The 3,018-nt window shown below is 50.6% G+C and overlaps 1 long non-coding RNA gene across 1 annotated transcript; it reads right to left on the reverse strand.

Moving 5' to 3' along the window:
- Nucleotides 1–662: 662 nt before the first annotated feature.
- LOC128822234 (uncharacterized) lies at nucleotides 663–2,455 on the reverse strand. Its single transcript, XR_008441407.1, has 2 exons — nucleotides 2,263–2,455; nucleotides 663–890 (listed from the first exon to the last, which is right to left on the reverse strand). It is a non-coding gene; the product is annotated as an uncharacterized LOC128822234 (long non-coding RNA).
- Nucleotides 2,456–3,018: the final 563 nt, after the last annotated feature.

Here is a 3,018-nt window from a genome sequence, read left to right on the forward strand (position 1 = left end):
TTTAAATCTTGCAGTTTATTGAACTTGACATATGGCACCTCATTCATGACACCAGGAAGAGGCACGCAGGGCCGGGCTGCTGCCTCCTGCAGCTACAAGGGCCTCCTGGCAGCCTGCCTCTGCCGAGGCTCAGGCTGCTCCGGGCTCTGCCGGGGCTCTGCTGCGGCTCCAGCCCGGGCAAGGCCGGGCCCGCTCTCACCTCACAGTCGCTGACAGCTCTGCACCGCAGAAGACCTTTCAGAGCACCCTCTCTGATCTTGCTGCTTTCTCAGCTGAGCAAGGCTCTCCTCCAGCCAAAGACATTGCACTTAGGGATACAAATCCAAGTGGCAGGCGCCCAAATGCTCTCGAGTCACAGCTGAAGGCCTGCATCAGCACAGGATGGTTTGGCTTCCCCACTCCCCCTTTGGTTTTTCCTGCAGATGCCATTGCTATTTCTGCCTCAACTAGAAGTGCCCCAGATGTGCCAAAAGGGACCAGTGGGCCGTATTCCAAAGGCAGTGTGGTCTGGAGAGGATGAATGAAGAAGAGCCTTCTCCACTTACAAACCATACCAAAGAAGCCATAAGCGTGTCTTAGCACCAATCAAAACCACCTGGCAATTCAGAAGGAAATGTTGAGTTTTCTGAAGGGGTCAGAAGGAGGGGAATCTTCCAAATGAGTTGATGCTTCAGAAACTTTATTTAATTCCAATCCTACTCTATAAACCTATACTACAAAACAACTCAATAATCCTACTCTAGAGTCCTACTCTACAATCCTACTCTAACTTGGTTATGGCAAAAATATCTTGACTGTTAGATTCTTGTCTTCTTCTTCTTCTCCTTCTTCACTGAGTTGATGAGTGGTACCAGGGTGGACGCTGGCTTGGCTGATGTTACAAATGGATGCTGTCCACAGGAAAAAAAAAAAAAAAGAACAGTGAACCATGACTTTCCAAGCTCAGTGCTTCACAGACTCAATCAGGATTCCTCTGGTACTTAGAAAGACCCAGAAAGAGGAGTGACGAGGACATCTGCTCCCCTGTCATCCTGTGCAGGACCTTGCCATCACAGGCAAACCTGGCCCAGAATCCCACTTATCCCTTTATTCTGGTTTCTCCATCTAGCTGGGATTTTTGCCCTGCCAGTGCTCTAGAAATGGTGCTTTCTGTCCCTGGGGTTTCTTCCTTTCAGGAAACTCCAATGACCCACATAGGTCCCTGTCTTTGAGAGACAGGCACCATGCTAATTTCCACAGGGAGACAGAGCAGTGTCTACCTTTCCATGCCCTGCCCCTCCTGTGCTGGATGGCACCTTCCTTCCCAGCAGGGCCAGCCGAGTGGCGCTGGCTGCTGCAGTTCCCTCTCTGCCACACAGCCTGGCAGTAAGCCTGGGCCAGTTCCCCTCTGCCTGAGCGTGCCAGGCAGCAGATGGGGCTGGGACAAGTCCCTCTCAGCTGCCCCTGTCTGCGTGCCAGAAACCTCTAAGGGTGGGGTGGGGGGCAGAAACCAGGGCCCCTCAGAGGCTCACAGTGAGCCCCCCACAGCCCCTCCTGCCCACAGCCAAATCTCTCCAGACTGCTCTGCCAGGACTGGCTTCCTTGGGTTCCTCCACCACCATTTCATGACTGTGTACCCTGCATTGCTCTACTTCAGTTCTTTTGCCATTCGATAAAACGGAACACCCCACCAAATTACAAAACAGGGTGACAGAAACAGAGGACAGAGCACCTCTCCTCTGAGGACAGGCTGAGAGACCTGGAGCTATTCAGCCTGGAGGAGAACTGGCCCCAGGGAGACTTCATTGCTGAGTTCCAGTACTTCAAAGGGGATTCTCAGGAAGTAGGAAATACCTTTTTTAACAGGCTCCGTTGCAATAGGACATGGGATAATATTTATAATATAAGATGGGAATTGAGTCAGATTAGATCTAAGGAAGAACTTGTTTACTTGGAGCATGGTGCCACACTGGCACAGGTTGTCCTTAGAGCTGGTAGGTGCCCCATCCTGGGTAGGGATAGGGCAAACATTCCAGGTCAAGTGGGAAGGGGCTCTGAACAACCTGATCTCTCCCTGCTCATTGCAGGACACTTGGACCAGATGACCTTCACAGGGCCCTGCCAGCCCAGCCTAGCCCAGACTAGAATTCCTCACCGTTTTCATTTGAACAACATCAGGAGTGGAGGTTGGGAGGAAGGAGGCTCATCTGATGCCTTGCACTTCAGTGGAGCAGGAGCCCATCCCTCAGACACTCTTTCACCTGCAGCCCCTTTGCATTTTACCTGCAGGAGCTCCTTGGCAGACCAGCGCCGTGCCGCGTCTGTCCGCAGGCAGTGCCTCAGGAAGTTACGCAGGGAAGACGAGAATCGGTTGGGCTGCCGCAGCTTTGGTGTCCCTCGTATGGCTATCAGGAGTTGAGGCTGGGGAAAAAGGAAACATAAGGCTCCAGCTGCTTCTTTCCCATCTGTAAGTGCTCTCTCAGATCCCATTGTTTAAGCTCCACTCTGCAGAAACTGCCCTGGAGAGACCCAGAGATGACTTTCCTTTACCAACCAAAAACCCAAACCCCGATGCAGCCACAGCTTTTCCAGCATTCAGCAGATCTTGCCTTGGCAGCTGATTTCATTGACTGACCTAGTTAGTGGGAACTACATCAGCAAAAGCACGTTTTGCTTCTCTGAGAATTCACACCAGGCTGACAGGCTATTTGGAAGGGGGAGTTTGTTCTATCCATACTATTTCCAAGGATTATTACATGAAAGGAATCTTTGCAGTGCTTGTTGGTCCCTTTAGCACAGCTTCCATGAAACAAAAATCATCAAGTTGTTTTGTTTTTTTTTTTCTCCTCTTGAAAAAAATGCAGATGCAGAATCCATCTAAAATAGACTGAAATAACAATGGAAGGAGGCCTGGGAGTCTCCATGAAAATGCCCACCACAATAGTCACAGCTCTGTGCTGGTGGCACTGAAAAAGATGGTGACCAAAGAGACTTTGTTACTTTCTTCTTCATCCCAGAGGAAAATTTCCTTTACTTTTC

The sequence above is a fragment of the Vidua macroura genome, chromosome Z (genome assembly GCF_024509145.1).
Source record: "Vidua macroura isolate BioBank_ID:100142 chromosome Z, ASM2450914v1, whole genome shotgun sequence".
In the NCBI taxonomy this organism is placed as follows: domain Eukaryota; kingdom Metazoa; phylum Chordata; class Aves; order Passeriformes; family Viduidae; genus Vidua; species Vidua macroura.